The following is a 23549-nucleotide window of genomic DNA, read 5'->3' as shown; positions in this document are numbered from 1 at the left end:
AACCCTTCATTATCTTCCTTGTGGACAGGGTTTCCCTGAGGATTAACCCATCCTTTATGCCTAAGGTGGTGTCTAGTGTGGCTTTAAACCAGTCCATTCATTTGCCAACTTTTTCCCTAATCCTCAGAATAAAGGGGAAAGGATCCTGCATTCCCTGGATGTGCACAGGCAGCTTAGGTTCTATCTGGACAGGACTAAGCCTGTCAGAAAATCTGACCAGCTGGTAGTCAGCTTTGCTGCAGGAGCAGAGGGTAAGGCCATTTCAAAGCAAACCATTTCTAAATGGATAGCACACTGCATCCATTTCTGCTACAAGCACCATGGGAAACCTACCCCATGGGATCAGAACTCATTCCACTAGGGCTGCATCTACCTCTACAGCATTTGTCAGGGGAGTCCCTACCAGGGACATCCTAGAAGCTGCAACCTGGAGCTCTGTACACACTTTCTCCAAGCACTACCACTTGCCTATATTTCATCTACATTTATGTTAAGTCTGCACAACTGTACTTTTTTTTATCTTGAATTCAGCAGAAATGAGATGTGTGTGTGTGTGTGTGTGTGTGTGTGTGTGTGTGTGTGTGTGTGTGTGTGTGTGTGTGTGTGTGTGTGTGTGTGTGTGCGTGTGTGTGTGCTCCTGGGAGTATATGTTTATGTCTGAGTGTTTTCACTACAGTTGGTAAATACAGGGAAGCTGTGTGTGTGTGTGTGTGTGTGTGTGTGTGTGTGTGTGTGTGTGTGTGTGTGTGTGTGTGTGTGTGTGTGTGTGTGTGTGTGTTTGTGAAAGGGGGAGTGCATGTGGGTATGCGAGTGAAAAGTATTGTGAGTGTGAGCATGTCAGTGTGTGTGTGTGTGTGTGTGTGTGTGTGTGTGTGTGTGTGTGTGTGTGTGTGTGTGTGTGTGTGTGTGTGTGTGTGTGTGTGTGTGTGTGTGTGTGTGTGTGTGTGAAAAGGGGAGTTCATGTGGATATGCGAGTGAAAAGTATTGTGAGTGTGAGCATGTCAGTATATGCTTCACTGTTGGAGCATAGATGTGTCGGTTTGTGGGAATGTCTTGGAGTGTGTGTGTGTGTGTGTGTGTGTGTGTGTGTGTGTGTGTGTGTGTGTGTATAAGCACATATCGATGTGTTGTGGGGGCTATGCTACCACAGTGTATGGACTGGTAGGGAGAATACAAGTAGATTTGACTGCAATGTCTGATTCAGAGACATGGTCATTAGCTTCTATGAGGCGCTCTTCTGTGCAGATTAACGTTGTCTCTGAATCAGACATTCTCTAAATCAAGTTACTTGACTATCCTGTATCAGCCATTTAGCGTAGGTAGAGAGAATCTCTCTGAATCCCTGGGAATAACAGTAAGCTTAAATGTTACACGTTGCCATACATTTTCAAATGCTGTTCACTAGGCTATAAAATCAGAAAACAAATCTACAAAGCCTTAAAAGCTACGTCACTGGCAGTATAATCTTCTGCAGGATATCTGAATCTGTTCTACAGAAGAGCAGTTGTTAACAGTTGTAGTTTAATGCTGAAAATCAGCAGGATCCTATTATATACCAGATTCAATCTTTAAATGTAAAAACTGAAATAATATGCCTCACATAGTGTGCCTTAGATATATTTTAAGTGTTGTACATCATTTCGAAATCAGAAATATAATCCTTAAATTCAACAGATCTTTATCACTTTTGTTGTTTTCTAGTGTGTAAAGCACCAGAGTGTGAATTACACAATGGTAGGTAACTATTAACTGTCTCCAAACCAATGTTATAAGCCAGCCAACAAGACATTAATATACAATTTACTTACAGTCAGATTACTATGGATTTCTGAGAAGCAAAATCTCATTAAATGTAATGAACAGTGCTGTTGATCGAATGTAATATCTCCTTTTTCAAAATAATTCTCAGCTGTTACTGTGGGGAGTGCAAGCTGGTAAAGCAAAACAAGGAAGTCCATAAAGTTTAGGGGCATTAGAGCTCTGTGATTGGATGGATGAGAACTGTTCTGAGATGCATCATGCTCTGCATAATTTTTTGGCAGAGTTATTGCTGTAGTAATGCATCTTATTAAATGGAGAGGTTTCCTTACCCTTTAGATCAAGCACCACCTTTTATGAAAATGTATTGTTTGCCCAGTGCAGAAGTGTGTCAGTTGCTTTCAGCCTCCACAAACTGCAGCACTTAAGATGTATTCTGATTGTGTGAAGGATATGAACTGTTTATGAGACTCAGATGCTGCATTTCATTATTTGTTTTAATGTTATGTTGGAATGCAAGTTTACTTAGTCGTTTTAGTTTTGTGTAGTTGCACTGTTGGCTGACATACTCTAACTCCTTGCTATCTATGCTATTGTTCCTGTGTAGGGAAAGAGTAACAGCTCTCAACTGAGAGGAATTGCAAGAGGAGAATGGAGAGCTTGTCTGCAGACAGTGGTAGGTTTTGACATTTATACTATTTGTCATGCACATTTTGTTGTATATTCTTCTCTGACCATACAGCAGTATAGCATTAGTATTACCCTATTTTTGCATCAGTAATCTTTTCTACAGAGGCCTCTCCAATGAGGATATGCAAGTTGAAAGAGACAGATGATGTGATGAAGTAATCAACACTTGTCTTCATCCTCAACATCAATTCATTCAAAGCTTTGTAGCAGAGCTGCAACAGGGAACTCCTACTGTGTCCCATGAGCCTACAGATTTTAAAGCTTTTGGAATAGTAGTTAAGGCAGTGATGGTTGGTAGTCAAGGTAGTGATGGTTGAACCAGTTCCCACAAGACTTAATGAGATGCCATGTATTTCATATAGATTCACCTGTGTATAACAGAGTGCAATGGTAGGTCATTTCATTGGTCACTTCCAGGAGATAGAGAAAATGTGGATTTTTATGCATGCCAACAACATATCTGGCCTAGGGATCACTCCATTGAGTAGCCAGCATGTATAGGCAGCTGCTGGCATCCTACCCTGTCCCCAGCAGCTACATTTCTTCTCTCTTGTGTTCACATCTGTTTGGTATATATAAGTTGCAGGGGGGTATGGGAGTGCAGGGGGAGCTTGCGCCCCTGCATAAAATAATTATATATATCACACCCACACACAATATTGAACAGAAATTCAGGTATCTTAGGAGGATGGTGTATTTAGCTTTGCTGACAAGCTCATTTTGAAATTCTTTACATTACTTGTCAATTCATTGGATTATATTTCAACAACTGGCTTATTCTCTGCTTGCTGTGTAGCGTGCATGTTCATTTGTTTCTCTGTCATGCTCTGCAATAGGGCCTAGTGTGTGTGTGTGTGTGTGTGTGTGTGTGTGTGTGTGTGTCTATATGTATGTATGTGTGTTTGTATATATATATATATATATATATATATATATATATATATATATACACACACACACACACTTATCTAGATTGATATACATCTCTCACACTATATATATATATATATATATATATATATATATATATATATATATATATTTATGTGCATGTATGTGTGTATGTATATGTGTATATGTGTGCATATATATATATATATATATATATAGAGAGAGAGAGAGTGTGTGTGTGTGTGTGTGTGTGTGTGTGTGTGTGTGTGTGTGTGTGTATATATGTGTGTGTGTGTATATATGTGTGTGTGTGTGTGTGTGTGTGTATATATATATATATATATATATATATATATATATATATATATATATATATATAAAAACAAAATAATGAAGACAAGGATAAGATATAAAAAACAAATCACTATGTACTGAAAAGTACTAAAAAACAGAAGAAATGAAGAATCTGGAGCCAGTAATTAGCGCTTTTGTCCTTTTAATAAGTGACAAGAACTTCTTCAGATAACAATAGGAATGAAATAACCATATGAAGTAACTGTACATATAGGCAAAGAAAATGTAGGCAGTGCTTATATGAATTTAACCAATTAGAAAAAGTGCTAAGAATCATGTGTTAAGGTTTAAAGAGAACCAGTGGAAACATGAGTACAACAGGTTGTCATGGGATGTAGTGACATCAAAAGTAAACAATGAAAACATCAGGAAATATAAGGCAGTATAATATGTAAACTAACAAAGCCATTTAAGTGCACATTTGATGTTTAAATTTTAATTTAGTCCAGATAGGCTTCAGCATTAACTCTTAGTTGCCAAATTAATTCTCTAAACTCCAACAGAGTATTAACATCTCCATAAAAATGATTTATCTGTTCCAAAACTAAACAGGAAAAGTGTGAAAAATTAGAACAAACTCTGCTGTGTTTTGCTAAGGTATTATGATAGTCTGACCCCCGGATTGTCAAAAGCTTGCATGGAGTGCAAGATCAGTGCAGGAGCTCAAGCAGGCAATATGTCTGCCGTGTGATCCAAGAACAGCCTGCAGGGGTGTGCACGAGCACTCCTGCACTAATCCTGCGCGGTCTAAGCCCTGGTATGCAAATCACCCCATTTGCAGGATAAATCTATGCAAATGAGGTGATTTTGCAATCCAGGAAGCTTGCAACAGTCCGTGCAAGACTAGTGCTCTCTGCAGAAATGTACTCGGTTAGTAACCGAGTACATGTTTGCAAAATCCAAAACGGAGCTGTGACAGCCCCAAATAAAGGCTGCATATCATGTAGTGAGCATGCCAGTGGCCAAGTATAAGGCCATTGGCATTGCAAACAAAAAAAAAAAAATACAAAAGTCAACTTATATTTTTATTTTAGCCGATCTCGGCTTTTTAAGCATAGGGCAGTGGCACGCAAACGGGATCGGGGGGGAAATAATAAAATAAACCTAAAATAAGCAGTCTAACTAAAATCACTATTCTGCCATACAAGTCAATGGCAGGCAGAAGAAAACCTGGCCAGTGAGTAGTGCTTGCTAAGGGGGGAGGCTCAGTGTGAGACATGTAACTATGCATTACCAGGCAATCCTATGCAAATGAGGGGAAGGATAGTGAATCTCAATTTTCCCCAGCATGTGAGATAGGTCCCAACAGTGTAAGAGTAGAAATAGCCTGGTGCAAGCCTAGGAGTTAGATGACATCATGGGGGGGGGGTCAGGCATACTGTAAGCAGACTGAAGCTTTGTGGCTCGGGTTAGCTATGCTAAGCTAGGGGGTGTGTCTAAACCTGCTTAGCACTCTTTACAAAGCCTAAGCGGGTGTGTGCGCTGCACACCGGATTTTACAAGAAGAAGAAAGAAATTAAACCAGGAAATAGCAGTAGTGTGCACATTTGAACACTCTGTTTGCACAGTGTGCCCCAGGGCTTAAACAGGAAGGCAGTGGGAAGGGAAAAACAGCAGTAGGAAGGTAATCAAGGAGAACTAGCTTAGCTGGCAGGTGAAATGTGTCAGAATCAGCCAATTGCACAGACAGCAGATGAGCCCAGCCCAGAACACTACTATAAACTAATCAAACACCTTCCCCTCTGTTTTTTTCCCTCACTCTACATCACCAGTGTAAATAAGCGGGGAACTTTTAACACTCACAACAGCAAAATGATAGGGGCTGCAACAGCTATCATACACCAACTTGTGGAAGAGGCTGAGAGTGGTGAGGATGTGAATGCTGTCCACCAACCCACAGTGAGGAGACAGAGAAGAGTGTACAGACCCAGAGTAACCTACCAGGGGCTACATGAGTTGGGAATAGTGGAGCGCTATAGGGTGGACAGGGACCTCCTGCAGCAAATTGTTGAGCTGTGCTGGCCACGCCTGACACACACAACTAACAGAGGGTAACCCATCCCAGTGGATACCAAGGTTTGTGTAGGCCTAAGAATACTAGCTGCAGGTACCTTCCAAAGGCCAACTGGGGATATGATGGGGATTTCACAGGCATCAGCATCCAGGATACTCTGCCAGTTCCTGGATGCCATGTCAGCACATGTCGGTGAGCACGTATATTTCCCAAACACCCATGAGGCGTTGGCCAGCAATATGCAACTGTTCCACCAAATAGCAGAATACCCTGAGGTAGTGGGTGCTATAGACTGCATGCAAATATGCGTCAAAGCACCACCTGGTGAGTGGGGTAGGGTCTACATTAACCGCAAGGGCTTCCCCTCCATCAACTGCCAGGTCGTGTGAGATGCCCAGGGAATAATAATGAATGTGTGTGCTGGCTGCCCTGGAAGCTATCACGATTCCCACATCTGGCATATGATGCAGTTGTACCAGAGATTTGCCAATGGGGACATCCCTGACTGTCACTTAGTGGGGGATGCTGCATACGCACTGGAGCCGTGGCTGATGACACCCATCAGAAATGCACACACACCCAAACAAGAACTCCATAATGAGGTACACGCATAGACAAGAATTATAGTAGAGCATGTGTTTGGGATGCTCAAGTCATGGTTCCGGTGCCTGGCCACATCCGGTGGTGCCTTGCAGTACTCACCAGCTACATGTACCCAGATTGTCCTTGTATGTGCCATGCTGCACTATATGATCCTGCAGAAACAGCTGCAGCAGGAACAGCACGGGGCAGGGCCATACAGCCCCCCACCATTGCCAAGGCCTGCACAGGCACAGAGTGACTCAGAGACGAAGAACCTGAGCCTGCCCCAGTAGGCAGAAGGAGGAGTGCCCAGTATGCCCTGGCCTTGGCAAAGAGGCAATGCATAGCACATACACTGACACAGGAGGGACCCAGGGAATAACACCTCTCTCTGACTCTCACGTACAGTAAAAGGGATGCCAAACATCACACTACCTGTGCCTAACCATGTGTAGGGAGTGTACTATGTGCATCCGACAGAGGCAGCCCTGCAGCACCACCCTCAGTACTGGGACACCCACAAGGTAAATGACTCACACATGACAGTCAGGGGGGTCACATACCCAACAACAGTCACAGCCAGCAGGACAGGTGTAGACAAACATAAACAAAGGCTGTGTTATGGCCTCTGAATGAGGCCTGTGGGTAACCCCCCCCCCAGGCCTACACAGACTGCCTATAGCAGGTCAGCCAGTGGGTGTCAGTTCTGAATGGTAGGAAGTCAGAAACTAATATGTAGGTAATTAAAAGCTAAGATCTGTAGTACACTGGTATGCCTCTAGTCAGCAAGATAGTTAAGACAACAGACTGAAATGGAGTACCTGACATACCAGTACAGTCTTAGCAAATGTATTACAAATGTCAGGTGTGCCCCCCCCACAGTCCTGTGTAGAAATAGTCAGGTGTGCTCCACCCATCCTACATAGAAATGTAGTAACAGTCAGGTATGCCCCCCATCCTGTGTAGAAATGTAGAAATAGTCAGCTGTGCCCCCCCCATCCTATGTAGAAATATAGTAACAGTCAGGTGTGCCCCCCCAATTCTGTGTAGAAATGTAGAAATAGTCAAGTGTGCCCCCCCATCCTATGCAGAAATATAGTAACAGTCCATGCCAAATGATCGACGAATACCCTGCAGAGACAGCATGCTACCTGTAGGTGTACAACACAGAGGTCAGCACTGCAGTACAAACTACCTGGACTCAATCCACACATTCAATACAGACGGCCATACTGGGCATGCCCACACACTTAGAGAAATGAAGGCAATGTCAGTCAACAGCATACTGAATGGTGATACTGGGCATGCTCACACACCTAAACACATGAAGGCCATGTCTGCAAACACCAGTGGACCAGACATGTCTGGCAGCGGCAGATGTTAGTGCAGACACTCCTCAGTATGCATCACTCATACTTTGCATACACAGTGGATAGGAATACAGGCATAATATGTAAGGACACCACACTATAATAAGCCAAAGATAGACTTACATAGATGTGTGGAAGAGGGTGACTGTGGCAAGGAGCCATCCAGGCCTGTCCCACCCAGCACACAGGCAAAGGGCAGAGTAGGACAAACTCAGAATCATATAGACCCTTACGTCTACTTTCATGTTGTGGAAAAATAATGGAGAAGGTAATATTGGATAAGTTATTGTCAGAACTGGATAGGTTGGGACTTGAAACCATATATCAGCATGCATATGTTGAAAATAGATCTATTACCACCTGTAACATGATGTTCTATAACAATGTAATAACAGCTATGAATGAAAACTTGTGCTGTGATGTGATTTATATAGATTTAATTTCAGCATTTGACAGGGTCATGCACAAAACACTGATCAATAAATTAGTCCAACTAGGTATTGATGTACTGTTGATAAGATGGATAGCTGCATGGCTTACAAATAGGACATGGCAAGTATCACACAGCAACTGGACAGGAGAAGTCCTTGGTTACAGTCAAGGTGTCCCACAGGGCTCTGTACTAGGCCCTTACTTGTTTAGATTGTATCTTTCAGACCTTACCTTTTCATCTGTGGTGTTCTACAGTCTATATGCTGACGACCTGAAATTGGGTGAACTGAATCCAAGTGTTACAGATAAGGCATGTCTGCAAAATAATATGACTAAATTGACCATTTGGGCACAGGAGAATAATATGCTGATAAATACCTCAAAACCTAAGCATATGAGATTTGGGAGACATAAACTGAAAGGTGAATATTTATACAGCGCACAGTGATTGAAACTGTAGACTCATTTAAGGACCTGGGTATATAGGTAGATTCAGCTATGAGTTTTTCTAATCATATCAACCAATTGGCTATTGATAGTTATAGAACTATAGGTTGTATAAAAAGATTTATAACGTCTAGGAAATCAAACATAATGAAGTCATTGTTTGTTAGTTACATTATACCCAAACTTGAGTATGGAATAACAATATGGAAACCCTGTAGGAAAACAAGCATGAATAAACTGGAAAGAGTACAGCGGAAATATACTAAGGTCATCCATGGATGTGAAAATCCTAAGTTATTATGAAAGACTAAAATATCTGAACTTGTACAGTGTTTCTTACAGATATTTAAGAGGAGATCTTATTCGGGTATATAGGGCATTTACAGACGGCTACCTCTGGGAATGTTTGGGGTTATCAAAAAAGTACTAGAGAATCGTCAGATAATCTATGTAGAAGATTCTGTAGGAATGAGAATTGTACTAATTGGTTCTCTGATAGAGTTGCTGATGCTTGGAACAGACTGCCTAATTACATTAAAGCAAATACTAGTTTAGATATTTTTAAGAACAGCCTGGACATTTATTATGGGAACAAGTGCTTTGGCATATTGGCAAGCTAGAAGGGCTTTAATGTCCGTGCTTGAAACATTTGTATGTATGTATGTATGTATGTAAGGGCCACAACCACATGAGGGTCAGATGTTACTCACTGCAGATACTAGTCACCAGTATCTGTCAGCATTACAGAGTATGTGGTGCATGTGCCAGCCGTGCAACATGACTGTTCAAGGAAGTAGTCATCTAGCAGCTGTATACACGTACCTGTGAAATATGACCCAGGTTGTGCCCGCATGTGGCATGTTAACCCCTAGATTAATGGGTTATGGCCCATGCACACACACTGCCCTCCCCATAACCCCATTATGACAAGCCTGCTGAGGTCATCCACTGTGAAATACACCTTTGGGAGAGTTATATCTCAGTAATCTCTGTGGCGCGTCCCATAACTGTACACTGCTGTAGTGTGATAAACTAGTTAGGTAGGAGTTCTAACTCCAGCCTTGGCAACTGGTATCTATTTGTTTCTGTCTTTGTAGAGAGCAATGCTTTTAGGGTGGTCACACTCCCTACAGTTGAAATGCTCTACTTTGGTAAGGCTGCTGATGTCATCCACCTACAAATACATTCCTGAGAAGGTTGCATCGTAGTAATCTCTGTAGCACATGCCGTAATTGTGCACTGCTGTAGTGTGCTAGAATAGTTAGGTAGGAGTTCTAACTCCAGTGTTTGTGTGTGTGTGTTTGTCTGACCCTGTCTGTGTAGAGAGCAATGCTTTTTAGGGTAGTCACACTCCATACAATTCATATGCTCTACTTTGGCAAAGCTGCTGATGTCATCCACCTAGAAATATACCACTGGGAAGGATATAGCCCAGTAATCTCTGTAGCGCATGCCATAATTGTGTACTGCTGTAGTGTCATATAGACGTCTGTTAGAGGTTCTATGCCCCCACATGTTGGTTATGGATGTTTTGTGTGTGTTTCAATGTCTGTGTAGGGAGCAATAAATTTTAGGCTAGTCACACTCAGTACATGTCAAATGCGCTACTTTGGCAATCCTGCTGGTGTCATTCATTGTGAAATACACCTTTGGTTAAGGGGTTCTCCCGTAATCCCTGTGGTGTGTCCTATAAGGTCTCCATGCTGTAGTGTGATATAGACCTCTGTTAGGGGTTCTATACCAACACATGTCGGTTGTGGATGTTTTGTAGGTGTTTCAATGTTTGTGTAGGGAGCAATGCATTTTAGGCTAGTCACACTCAGTACATTTCAAATGGCCTACTTTGGCAATCCTGCTGATGTCAGCCAATGTGATATACACCTTTGGGGAAAGAGTAATCCAGTAACCTCTGTGGCTGGTACTATAACTGTGTAGTGCTGTAGTGTAATAAACTAGTTAGGTAGGGGTTCTTCTCCCAGACATGGTGTGTGTGTGTGAGTGTGTGCGTGTGTGCGTGTGTGCGTGTGTGCGTGTGTGTGTGTGTGTGTGTAAGTGTAACTCATATCCTGTGTGGTGGTGGGTGTGAGTGTGTGACACCTGGGCCCACTGTGGAGTGGGTTTTGCAAATTTCTTATATGGTGGCCCTAGTATACATCACAATGTCCACTGTACATGGATAACAGATGTGAAATAACCGAGAGGCTGGGGTGCATATCCATACCTATACATGTGACATCAAGCCAGGCAATCACAGTTAGCAACCCCAGTATTACCCAGAGCACACTCTCAACCCATGTCTCATACACACACACACACACACACACATGCCGAGGCAACAGCCAATATGTGTGTAGTACACTGCATATTGACGACTGATAGTAACTATGGAGTGAATGCAGTGGCCTACAGAGGGCATGGCACTCTGTCCATCTGTCCAATAGGCACATACATGCAGACAGTGCACCTTCCCCATGTTCCCCACTGGAAATCTGCAGCACCTGTGGTGCCATCACATGTGACCCACAAAGGACATACCATGCCTGAAATCATGCCCTGTATGGACAGATGCCACTGACACCAGGGGAATGTCGTTAGCATGCTATCAATGTAGGTGCAGGGGTAACCTACTGTCCTTTACCAGTTCCTGCCACAGGTGGCCAAGACTGGCACATTTGATGATAATATATGTACACAACATGGGCCTGACACCCCAGGTACAGTTCCACATGTCACTGTACATGCATGTGGGAGGTGTGCACATCCCAGACACTGTCCATGTCATAGACTAAGGAACACATAAATGGCACGAGATGCACAGCATTGGCCACATGCAATAGTCACCCAGGTGACTGGATGGCAGATACAATACCCACCTATGTGGGGAAATGCAGAAATCACAGCCCTGAGCCACAATGCAGACCATTGTCATGTGGCCTGATGCCAAGGTATACCCATCACCTAGCCTTGTATAGCTGTCTTGTGCAGTCAACCACCACATACCTGTGCAGAAATGCACCCATACATGTAAGTACTGGCACCCTGTGTGTTTGTGTGTGTGTTGTATGATACGTATGATCACATCCACACTCACTCCAACCCCCAGTGGCATACTGAAGCATGCTTTCTGATGTCAGACTCCTCCCTATATCTTTTGCCCATATAACTTCCTTATGACCCATGTGGTGCATGTGATACCTGCACAGTAATGTGTTGTGGCAGTCTCACTAGTGATGAGCTGTATCCCTGGCCCTGCCAAGTGCGTCAATGTGTGCATCCCTGTGAGAGTGTAGCTGTGTTGACACTGGCACCTGTTCATGCGGGCAGGCACGTGCACTTCACCTATCGTATAGCTACCATATCCCTGTTGCAGATGTCACTCACCATCACATATATGTTCTGAGGACTCCACAACAGGTAACCTATGTGGCGCATCCAATAACTGCATAGGACTGTGATAGCACTATATAGTCATCAGGGGTTTGATATCCTGTGCTGGTAGGTGTATGACACAAACATGCTTAGGTTTTACTCAACCACCCCTCTCTGACTTGTCAGTGTCTCTGTCTGTCTCACTCCCTCACTGGTGGATGTGGAGACCTGCACCTGCTTTTCTTAGGCAGCAGCATGTGCATTTTAACTGATGCTCATGATCAGCTGATGGCCTCTGCATGAATTGCAGCCCTCCCCTAGCTGATTGCATGTGGAACAGCTGTAGTAACATTCCCATAGCCAATTGCATGGAAACACACTCCAATATCTAGGAACATCATGTTGGTGTTGGCCCTTTTCATTCACTGTGAGCAGGAACTAGATCTGTTGTTTGGCAAACAGCCATCTCAGATGGATTGGAGATTTACCTCTAACAACACATACTGTGGAAACAGGCCAACACAGTGGAGGGGGACGTGCCTGACCTGACTATAGACTGTAAGGGCTGCTGTACTGCATTTGGAGTAATGTTGGTTTAACAGTGTGTGTGTGTGGATATGTCTGTCCTACATGTTTTAATACCTGCCATGTCAGTTCTATGTTTATGAGGAATCCCCATCTGTAGGGTCATCTGCAGACTGGGCAGTGTGTTGTGCCTTTGGTTTCATGTGTTACCCACAGAGCATCTATCTGTGAACTGCAGAAGGTAGTGTGAGGATTGCAGTCTGTAGATGGTGAACGCCGTGACAGTTACTGACCTCATATCCCTCATAGGACATGTATTGCAACAAACCCGGTTACAACAGTAAATGTATGAGGTTATCACAGCAACATGCCAATATTGGCCCTGTGTATGTGCTTCCAGCCACAACTCTGTCAACCTTTGTACATATGTCATGCATTAAGAGGTGCATATGTGCTGCACACCATCATTAGTGTCATCATATCTGATAAGCCAGTGAGGTATCAGACTGCTACACAGGTTATGTACAGTAGGGGTTATATCTGATGACATGACCTGGACATTCTGTGGTTGTTTGTACAGTACTGAGGTCTGTGTATTTATGGTGAATGCCAACAATGTGTGTACTGTTAATATGTACCTTGGCATGTGTACAGACTGTGGTAGATGCCATCGTCCTAGGTCTCATTCTATCTGATGTTACATGCTGCTCCACTGTATGTTACCATATTGGCTTGCATGTTTGTAGGGCCATACACACACGTCCCATACCACAGACGGGCATCAGACCACACTGTGTAGCGGCCCATTATATGTAGGGTTAGTGTGTGAGTGGCACATATGAGGATGGTGTTGAACAGATAGTCCATATACTGTAATATTATGCTAGCTTATCACATGTGGCTGTGGCTGTGTTCACTTTGGTTGTGGTTATGCACTTTCACACAGGTGTATCTTAACCTGTGCTGTGACGTGCCTGTAGAGCCTGCTATATATGCAGGTACATGTGTATTCCCCCATAGGAGATATAGGCCAGTATTGAGCCAGTCTGCCTGTAGCCTGCACAGTGCTTTGTTACATGCCTAGCAGCTTAGTGTACTTACCCAGCGAGGTGTCATGTCCAGATACTTTCCAGATGTACTGCTGCCGGGCCTCCCTTAACAGTCATGTATGTCAGACAGAGCGGTGGGATGCTGTACAGATGTATATCAATATCTAGTGGGTAGTATGTGACCATGGCACCTGTATACTAGCAGTTATTATGTGGCAGGACAGACAGAGATGTGTGAATGCATAACCTATGGGGGCAAATGTATACCAGTCGATGTTATGTAGTCCTATCTCGCCTCCATTATTACATGTGGGTTCAGAGCCAATCCGGCTCGGCTGCTTTTAGAAAGCCTGAAAACTTCTGATTGGCTTGTGGCTAGGAGGTATACCATGGTGCATGAGCACATTCCGTAGATCTCATTTGCCGTGTCTTCAGTCGGAAGCTTCTTTTGGTTGGCCATGGCTAAGTGATTCAGTTTTATTATTATTACTGCTTATTAGGAGTTTTTTGCTTCTAGTGAAGTTTTTTCTGTCATAGTCTGTTGCTGACAGTCTTATTGTGATTACCAATTTGTGTCTTTAACTGGATTTGACCTTATTGCCATTTAAAATTTACTTGGGCCTGTTGGCCGTTTGAGTGTGGTATCCCATGAGTGTGTGTTTTTTCTGGGCTAGACCATTTAACTTAGAGGTTCTAGTTTTGTCCCTGTTTCATTTCTAGTACTAGGTTCATTTAAGTTAGAGAACCTAGTAACCCCCATTTATTTTTTGTGGGTGATAGGGATAGATCTGCTTAAATTAGAGGATCTAGTTCCTCTCTTGTGTGAGTGTGTTGTTTTTTCTCTACTGCCATTATGCCTAAGGAACCTAAAGAACACAAACAGTCAGGCTTTAAAAAGTGTATTAAATGTTTGCAAAAAAATGTCCATCACCAATGGACATAGCATCTGTGTGTACTGCTTAGGGGTCATACATCTACAAGAAACTTGTCTTTTCTGCCATTCTTTTAGCCCTAGAGTACTCCAGGAATGGAAGAATACCCTGATTTTGAAAGGCATGTTGAAGCCTTCCTTCGAGGAAGACCTAGACAGTTCTTCCTCCTCTGCTAGGTTGCATTCATCTAGGAAGGATAAGGGCAAGACGTCTAAACAGCCTTCTCCAGCCCCAACTTCTGCCTCTGAACCACCACAGACGTTACGAAAATCAGAGTTGGTCTCTGTCTCTTCGGCTCCACAGTCTTCGGGGCCGATTGAGATTTTGGACAGAGACCCTGCAGTATCGGCACCAAGTGTTTCGGCACCGAACACACTAGCAGTCCTCTTCGGAGCTGGTCAATGGACATTCCACCAGTCTCCCCTACTCGAAAATTGCCTATATTGCAGAGAACAAGGTCTCCTACACTGTCCTCCAGATCCTCCAGGAGTTTATCTGAAGAAGAGATCAAGAGAGTGGTGCTTAGACTCCTCAAGTCATCGGCCTTGCCAAAATTTTTGTCGGCTCTGACCTATTCGGTCTCAGAGCTGACTCCTGCTGCCAACCCTGCTTTTTCCTCCTCCAACCCAAATTGGGCCTTTGGAGCCGATATTGTCGGTACCGACTATAGTGGTGTCCTCAGCTCCAGCACCCCATGTGGTTGTCTCGGAGCAGAGTTCCACTCCGACACTCTTGGCACTGTCCAAAGTGTCTAGGGTCCAAAGCTCTTTGGCCTGCCCCGAGGTGGACACTTGGAACCGAACTTCTTCAGTGCCGAGCCTTCCTCTTGGTGCATCGGCTCGAGTGAGCTCGGACCCTACATCATTCTCGGAGCCGATCCTTTTGAAGCCATCAGTACCTACGCTGTCTTCAGAGCTGAGGCATCTTTCGGAGCCGGACGAATCAGTCTTCGTGAGGATGAGGAGCATGTTGGATATTTCATCTGTCCCACGTAGAAGTACCTATGCTATACTCCCTCAAGTGCCGACTACAGTCTTAGCATCCTCTGTTCCCCGGAATGGCAGAAACCCACAGCCTCAGGACCCCCATTTGGGTGGCCCCCAATCTTCTACGAGACCTCCCCAGAGGACCCTGCTGAAGAGCCCCCTCAGAAGAGATCATGTAAGAGGAAGCATGTAGACTCCCCTGATGAGTCTATCACATCTGACACTGACCTCAATGAGTCGGAGGGGTCCCCTAAGTCATCCTCTGAAGATGTCTCCTTTGCAGCCATTTTGAAGATCCTCAGGCAGAGAGGCGGCTGGCCCACTGTTACCCCATCTGATGAGGAGTCAGTGTACCTGAAGGCTTTCGGGTCTCAACCCTCAGCTTCATGGGTATCTCCTCCATTTGATGAATTACTGGATCTTGTGAGTCAGAAAGCATGGCAGACTCCTGATGCCATGGAACTGGTTCCCAGGAGGCTGAATAAATTTCTTTCTGCCCCTAAAGACAAAGAATTTTTATCCAAGGGCTTACCTGTTGATGCCATGGTGGTGGCGGCCAGTAAGAAGGAACTAGGAGAGGCTTCCTCTTCTATCCATCCACCCGATAAGGAATCCCGAACAATGGACAGGTATGGGAAGTGTATCTTCTCTTCAGCGGCTTTTACACTCCGATCGCTGAACTATCTATCACACTTTACGAAACTTTAGAGAGATCTCCTAAAGGAGTTAGGAGATACTCTTCAGGGTACCTCTACTGAACAGTCCCATCTACAGTGTCTACTCAGTTGGCTACTCTAACATCCATTGTTAACTCCTCCATGCGGCTGATCTTGTACGCAGCTGATGGTGCGAGTAGGGTGGCAGGTTCAGGGGTCTCCTTAAGGAGACATTCCTGGATGCGTCTGTGCAACTTTGCTGAGCCTTTCAAGTTTACATTCACTAATGCCGCCATGGACGGATCCTGTCTTTTTGGACCCAAGGTGAAAGATACCCTCACCAGGTGTGAATAGGAAGGAAAGACTCTCTTTGCTGTGGGAGTCCATTTTACCGTTCCTTCTAGACCTTACCCTAAAGGTCAGAAGAGCGGTAAAATGTGGTTCATGAAATCACAGAGACCTTTCCAGGATACACAGGGTGATTCCTCCTTCAGATGCAGGGGAGGAGGAACCAATGGTAGATGTCGCCCTCGAGGCAGGGGAGTCCCACAAAATCTGGGAGGTCATGATTCGTTTCGTGACCATCCCTATCAGCGTTCCTGATGTGGAACACAACTGTGCGTCTCTGGAGCCAGTCAGGGGTTGCCTGTCCTTGTACCCAGAAGCCTGGCTAAACCTCACTCGAGACAAGTGGGTACAAGATATTATCACCAGAGGTTACTCTATACCCTTTTCCCTTCCACCACGCCCTCCCAAAAGGATCCCAGATATACCACCCAATCACAGGGAACAAGCGGCTATAGAGATAGAAAAGCTGCTATTAAAAAAGAGTCATCCAAAAGGTCCCAACAGACTAGACAGGATTCGGAACATACTCCAGGTTCTTTTTAGTTCCAAAAAGAACAGGAGACTGGAGACCCATCTTAGACCTCAGCAGGTTAAACGAGTATGTAAAGAAGTCCAAGTTCCGAATGGTCACTCTACAATCCGTACTCCCTCTGTTAGGGACGGACAACTGGATGTGCTCATTAAATCTCCAGGATGCCTACTACCACATAATGATGGACAAAGCATCAAGGAGTTACCCACGCTTCTGGCTGGGAGCCAATCATTACCAATTTTGGGCGCTGCCCTTTGGTCTCACCACAGCCCCCTGGGTGTTCACCAAATGTATGGCAGTAGTGACAGCTCATTTGAGGTGTCAGGGAATCCAAGTCTTTCCATATCTGGACAATTGGCTCCTGACCACCACCACCAGGCATCGTCTAGTTCACTCCAGAGATTCCACAATCAAGCTCTGTTCCCAGTTGGGAATCTCTATAAATTGGGAAAAATCTTCAACTTTGACCACTCAATCTGTAACCCTTATAGGAGCAAACATAGACACGGTTTGTATGATAGCTAGACTACCCACAGACAGAATACAGAATCTTGCACAGCAAATTTACAGGATACTTCCTCTTCAAAGAGTCAAAGTGAAGGTGGTGTTGCAGCTTCTTGGAACAATGGCATCAACCATAACCTTGGTACCATTAGCAAGACTCCATATGAGGATACTCCAATGGCTCCTGTCATCCCAGTGGTCCTTTCAGCAGATGCCTCTGCATCACCAGATACTGATCACTGATTCATGCAAAAAGGATCTCCGCTGGTGGATTCAGCCAGGACATCTTACCACAGGGACTCCCTTTGTACCGCACCAACCCATTGCCACTGTGACCACGGATGCCTCCCAGATAGGGTGGGGGGGGCATTATCTAGGCAGGACTGTCCAAGGCACATGGCAAGATCAAGAGGCCCATCTGCATTTTAGTGTCCCAGAGATGAGAGTGGTGCTTCTAGCGTTGCAAGCACTTCACGACTTTCTCCCTCTTGGGACGATAGCTGTCCAGACAGACATGTCAGTGGTTTGGTATCTAAACAAACAAGGAGGAACCAGATCATAACCTTTATGTCAAGAAGCAGATCATAACCTTTATGTCAAGAGGCCCTACGAGTTTGGAACTGGGCAATTTCTTCCCAACACTTTCTCACTGCAACGCACATCCTGGGGACATCCAACGTGATAGCAGACAAGCTAAGCAGGGCAATATTGTTACCTCACGAATGATCTTTGAACCAGAAAATAGCCCGTCTGATCTTCCACAAGTGGGGACAACCCTGCTGTAATCTCTTTGCCAGCCCCTTCAACATCAAATGCAACACCTATTTCTCCCTCATCCTCCCTCCGGGAGAGTCTCCAAGAGATGCACTCGTCCACAATTGGCCCTCGGGACTCCTTTATGCTTTTCCTCCTTTTCCACTCTTTCCCAAGGTCATACAGGAAGCAATGTTGTTGGGAAGCAAGATGATCCTCATCTCTCCTTACTGGCCTCGTCAGATTTGGTTCTCTTTTCTCAAACCTCACCTATTAGACTATCCATGGACTCTGGACCCAGTGCCAGACCTCTTGACACACGTCAGGTTCTCTTCACCCCAGTCTCCACACTCTCAAACTGACAGCATGGCTGCTCCAGTTGCATCATTAGTCAGGCTTCATGATCTGTCTCCAGCGGTAACCCATATTATTACCTCTTCTCACAAGCCTTCGACTAGAAAATTGTATCACAGTAAGTGGAAGAGATTTTCTATATGGGCTTGTAACAGAGAAGTTGATCCATTTACAGCTCCCATTACTATTGTTTTAGAGTTCCTTTCAGAACTCTTTCACCAGGGTTCCGCAGCTGCTACACTCCGTGTTCAGCTAGTAGCAATATACAATTTATATGTGGGGATTAATGACTCCAACCTTATGTCTCACAAATTGTGAAAATCCTTTCTTAAGGGTTCCATGATGTTAAGACCTCCTGTTCGAGACCCCATTCCTCCCTGGGATATGAATCTAGTCCTTTCTAGACTTACTTTGCCACCCTTTGAACCAGCTGTCAGTTGAAATTCCTGTCTTGGAAGACTCTTTTTCTGGTAACAATAACCTCAACCAGGCATGTTTCTGAACTACAAGCCCTATCAGTTAAACCTCCATATTTAATTTTTCACAAAGATAGGGTTTCTCTCCGGACCAATCCTTCTTTTATCCCTAAAGTCTGTTCTCATTTTCACTTAAACCAAACAATCGAATTGCCGGTGTTCTTCCCTAATCACATCAATAAAGCAGAGTATAGAGTTCATCAAGTGGATGTGCATAGGCAACTGCGTTTCTATATCCACAGAACCAGAGGATTTAGAAAATCAGAACAGCTAATGTTAAGTTGTCTATCTCGCCTTCATTCTTGCTGGTTGGGTTCGGAGACAATCCTCGGCTCCGACTTGGCCATCTTCAAAAGCTCGAGAGCTGCTTACTGGCTCGAGGCCCCCTATATCCCATGATGCCTGGCGCTAGATACCCAGATCTCATTTGCCGCTTTTGCTGTGAGGTTGTTCTACTGGCTCAGGTCATATAAAACTTTATTATCATTTTATTTTTCTTGTCACAAAACTGTTAGTTTTTAGTGTAGAATTAGTCGTTAGATAAAACTGTTGTATTGTAGTTAGTTTTCTACAAATCCTGATTACTTCTCCTCAAGAAACTCGTTTAAGTTAGAGAGTTTCCTCTCCCCCCTTCTCTCCCTTTCCTTACCTCAGAAAGGTTTTTCCATTTTAGTTAGAGGATAACCTTTTCTCTCTATCTCCTTTTTAAAAAACAAATATATATATATATATATATATATATATATATATATATATATATATATATATTTTTTTTTTTTCCCTTAGTATCACTGTTAGTGTTTAGTGATAGTCATCTATAGTGTTTGTAGTATTGCTTGTAGGTTTTGGTTGTGGTAGCTGTAGTCTACAATTTTTAGTGGTTAGTACTTTAACTTGTCTGTGTGTGTTTCTTGTCCTTGGTTTTCCTCCAGGATGTCCAAGGATCCTAAGCCGTCCAGATTCAAGAAGTGTGACTCATGCTGTCAGAAGATGTCTCTGACAGATGGTCACACTTCTTGTGTTTATTGTCAGGGTGCCGTGCACCTGCAGGTCTCTTGCTCAATTTGCCATACATTCAGTCCAAGAGTCCTGCAGCAGCACAAAAACAAATTGATCCTGAGGGGTTTGCTTAAGCCCCAAGATTCACCGGTGAAGGCTCAGCCCGTGAAATCTCCCAGGCCACCTAAACCTTCAGCTCCCAGTTCGGAGCCGTCGTTGGGTGAAGCCATACCATCCATCTCGGCTCTGGCTGGAACCGATGTTCCTCCCTCCCAGTCGGCTCCGACATGTACTTCGGAGCCGTCTGAGAGTCGAAAAAGATACAGGTCTCCTTCTCTGGAGTTGATACGTTCAGCTCCGAAATCGCCTCTGCTCCAGTCGGAGCGTAGTCATCGCTCATCCCACTCTTCTCGGTCCTCAAGACTTTCGGACCATGACTTGGAAAGAGTGGTCAGTAGGCTGCTAAAATCACAGGCCCTAGCCAAAATGTTGTCCAGCCCCCCTCATCAGGTGTCAGCTCCATCCATGTCTGTAGACATTCCTCCTCTGACTCATCCTATGAGCTCAGAGCTGGAGTTCATTGGGGTTCGAGTTGTGCAACCGTCGGCTCCAATACCTTCTCCTTTGGTTCCGTAGTCGGCTCCGATCCCTTCCATGATACCATCCCTGGAGGGATCTGGGTGCCGAGACTCCCTCGTCGTCTCTAAGGGGGGCGAGTGGCATCGGACCCTTGTCCAAGCCCGCTCTCCCCCTCGGGGCTTCGGCTCAGGTGAGCTCGGCTCCCACATCTGCCTCGGAGCTGTCCCCCTCGGTGCGGAGAGGGGTTCTGGTTTCTTCAGAACCGGAGCCCTCTCTGCGTCCAGGCAGGGATGCCTTCGAGGTGATGAGGAGTGTACTGGCCCCCGAGTCAGTCCCACGATCGACCCCATCGGCTTCTCCCCCTAGGGTGCCTGCGTCAGCCTCTGCCCCTCTTCCAGACCCCAAGCGTGGGGATCCAGAGCTCTAGGACACCCCTTTGGGTGTATCCTCCTCTTCCGAGACCTCCCCTGATCATTCAGAGGAGCCACCTCGCAAGAGGAAATGCAAGAGGAAGCATGTTGACTCCCCCCGAGTCTGTCACATCTGATACCGACTTAGAGGAGTCGGAAGGGTCCCCAAGATCCCCCTCTGAAGATGTCTCCTTCTCAGACATCCTTGAGATGCTTAGGCAGAGGGGGAACTGGACTGCCCTAAGCCCTTCCGAGGATGAGTCGGTATTCCTGGATACGTTTGGATTCCGACCTTCCACCTCCTGGGTGTCTCCGTCTTTCGACCCACTGATGTCTGTGGTGGCTCGGACGGCGTGGTCAGCCCCAGACACAGTTGAACCGACCTCTAGAAGACCTGCCAAATTCATTACTGCACCACAGGACAAACAGTTCTTGACCAAAGGTGTCCCCGTTGATGCCATGGTGGTAGCGGCGGCCACAAAGAAGGAGTTGGCAGAAACTTCATCTGTCCATCCCCCTAACAAGGAGTCCAGGATGATGGATAGATATGGGAAGCAGATGTTCTCTTCAGCGACCTTTTCCATGAGGTTCCTGAATTACCTGTGCCACTTTACCCATCTTCAGAGGGATCTCCTGAAAGAGCTTAGAGATACCCTCCAAGATCCATCAGCTGAGGGGGCCCAGGCTAAGGCAGCCTCCCAGATGGCAACTCTTAATTCAGTGGTAAACTCCTCCATGAGGCTCATTTCGTATGCAGCCGATGGTGCGAGTACAGCCGCAGGCACAGGCACGCTTGGATGCGGCTATGTAACTTTGCAGAACCTTTCAGAGCGTCTTTCACCAACACCCCTTTTGATGGTTCCTCTCTCTTTGGATCACAGGTGAAGGATACCCTTACCAGGTGTGCGCAGGAAGGCAAGACTCTCTCTGCCGTAGGAGTCCGTTTTTCCACTCCTTCCAAACCATAACCCAAGGGTCAGAAGAGTGGAAAGATGTGGTTCCGGAAATCCCAGGAAGCCTTGCTGGACACACGTGGTGAGTTCCCATCCAGGGGCAGAGGAGGGAACAATAATAGACGCCCTCATGGCAGAGGGGGTCTGCAAAATCAGGGCAGCAGAGAATCCTTCTCAGAGAAGCCCTTCCAGCATCCCTGAAGGGTTGCCCGACTGCCCACCTCTGGAGGCAGTCGGGGGAAGATTATCGCTGTACCCAAGAGCCTGGCAAGACATAACACAAGACAAATGGGTACAGTCCGTTATATCCGGAGGCTACCGAATTCCCTTTGTTCACACCCCCTTAAGGTCAAATAAGTCCCTTCCAGACGTTCCACCCAATCTAAGGGACCAAGCAGTTCAAGAAGTCTCAAAACTGCTAAGAAAAAGGGCCATCCAGCAAGCCCCAGCAGACCCAACAAGGATCCGGAATTTACTCAAGGTTCTTTTTGGTACCAAAAAAGACAGGGGACTGGAGACCCATTCTGGATCTCAGCAGACTGAACAGGTCTGTACAAAGAACGAAGTTCTGGATGGTCACGCTACAGTCCATTTTGCTCTTCCTGGTTCGGGATGTGCTCTATAGATCTTCAGGATGCGTACTACTACATCAAAATGGACAGACGCTCCAGAAGATTCCTTTGCTTCCAGCTGGGAGCCAGCCATTATCAGTTCAGAGCTCTGCCCTTTGGTCTCACCACAGCCCCTAGGGTGTTCACCAAATGTATGGCAGTAGTTACCGCTCACCTGAGATGGCAAGGATTCCAGGTGCTTCCATATCTAGACGACTGGCTCCTCACTGCTACCACCAGGCATCACCTTCTGCGAGCCAGAGACTGCACTATCGACACTTGCTCCAGGCTAGGTATCACAATAAATTTTGAAAAGTCTGCGGTGTCGCCCTGTCAATCTATCACCTTTATAGGCGCAAATTTAAATACCAAAAACATGTCAGCGAGCCTCCCACCAGACAGGGTATTAGTGATTCACCAGCATGTGAAGATTTTATTAGCATGCAAAAGAATTCAAGCCAGGTTTTCCCTTCAAACTCTGGGTCTCATGGCAGCAGTGATCATACTTGTCTCTCTAGCTCGTTTTCGCATGAGGATTCTCCAGTGGCTTCTTTTCGCCCAATGGTCCTTCCAGCAGCTTCCCATGTCTTACACGATTATGATCACACAAGCATGCAAGAAGCACCTTGCGTGGCGGATAGTCTCCACATCAGTGCCCCACGGCAAACCATTTGTACTCCCCCCTCCAGTTGCTACGGTGACCATGGACGCCTCCCTGATCGGGTGGGGGGGGCATTATCAGGGCACAACCAGTCCAAGGCATCTGGCAACCTCACGAGTACCATCTGCACATAAATGTCTTGGAGATGAGGGCCGTGCTGTTAGCATTGCAGGCTCTTCAGAACTCTCTTCCAACCGGGACCATTGCAGTTCAAATGAACAATATGTCTGTAGTGTGGTACATCAACAAGCAGGGCGGAACCAGGTCCTACCCCCTATGTCGAGAAGCACTCAGACTCTGGCAGTGGGCAATCT

At 45.4% G+C, this 23549-nt stretch overlaps 1 protein-coding gene across 3 annotated transcripts in view; it reads left to right on the top strand.

Annotated features, from left to right (window-relative positions):
- The first annotated feature begins 2363 nt into the window (after window positions 1-2363).
- The window catches only part of THRB (thyroid hormone receptor beta), a 996269-nt gene continuing 975083 nt past the window's right edge, over window positions 2364-23549 (top strand). For all 3 annotated transcript variants that reach the window (XM_044066875.1, XM_044066876.1, XM_044066874.1), the window contains exon 1: window positions 2364-2434. The gene's annotated coding sequence lies outside the window, so the exon portion shown is untranslated. The remainder of the gene's footprint in view (window positions 2435-23549) is intronic.

Source organism: Protopterus annectens, chromosome 3.part1 (genome assembly GCF_019279795.1).
Source record: "Protopterus annectens isolate FY-2018-M chromosome 3.part1, PAN1.0, whole genome shotgun sequence".
In the NCBI taxonomy this organism is placed as follows: Eukaryota; Metazoa; Chordata; order Ceratodontiformes; family Protopteridae; genus Protopterus; species Protopterus annectens.
The sequence above is the reverse complement of the archived record's forward strand: the minus strand, read 5'-3'. Positions and strand labels throughout refer to the sequence as shown.